Source organism: Buceros rhinoceros, unplaced genomic scaffold (assembly GCF_000710305.1).
Source record: "Buceros rhinoceros silvestris isolate BGI_N320 unplaced genomic scaffold, ASM71030v1 scaffold4307, whole genome shotgun sequence".
Lineage (NCBI taxonomy): Eukaryota > Metazoa > Chordata > Aves > Bucerotiformes > Bucerotidae > Buceros > Buceros rhinoceros.
In genome coordinates, this window is record NW_010423781.1 from 1 (window position 1) to 242 (window position 242).

Here is a 242-nt window from a genome sequence, read left to right on the forward strand (position 1 = left end):
AACAGCCCCGGGATCCATCTGACCTGGGGAGCCAGCAGCTCCAGGGGTCCAACAGCCCCGGGGCTGGGCTGTCTTAGGGGTCTGGCACCTTCGGGTGCCCAGCAGGACTGGGATGGAGCTGTCCCTGGGGTCCGGCAGCCCCAGATGTGCAACACTCCCAGTATCCAGCTCACCCGGGGATGCAGCAGCTCCAGGCTCCCAGAGCCCCAAGATCTGGCTGTCCTGGAGGGCTGGTAGCCCCA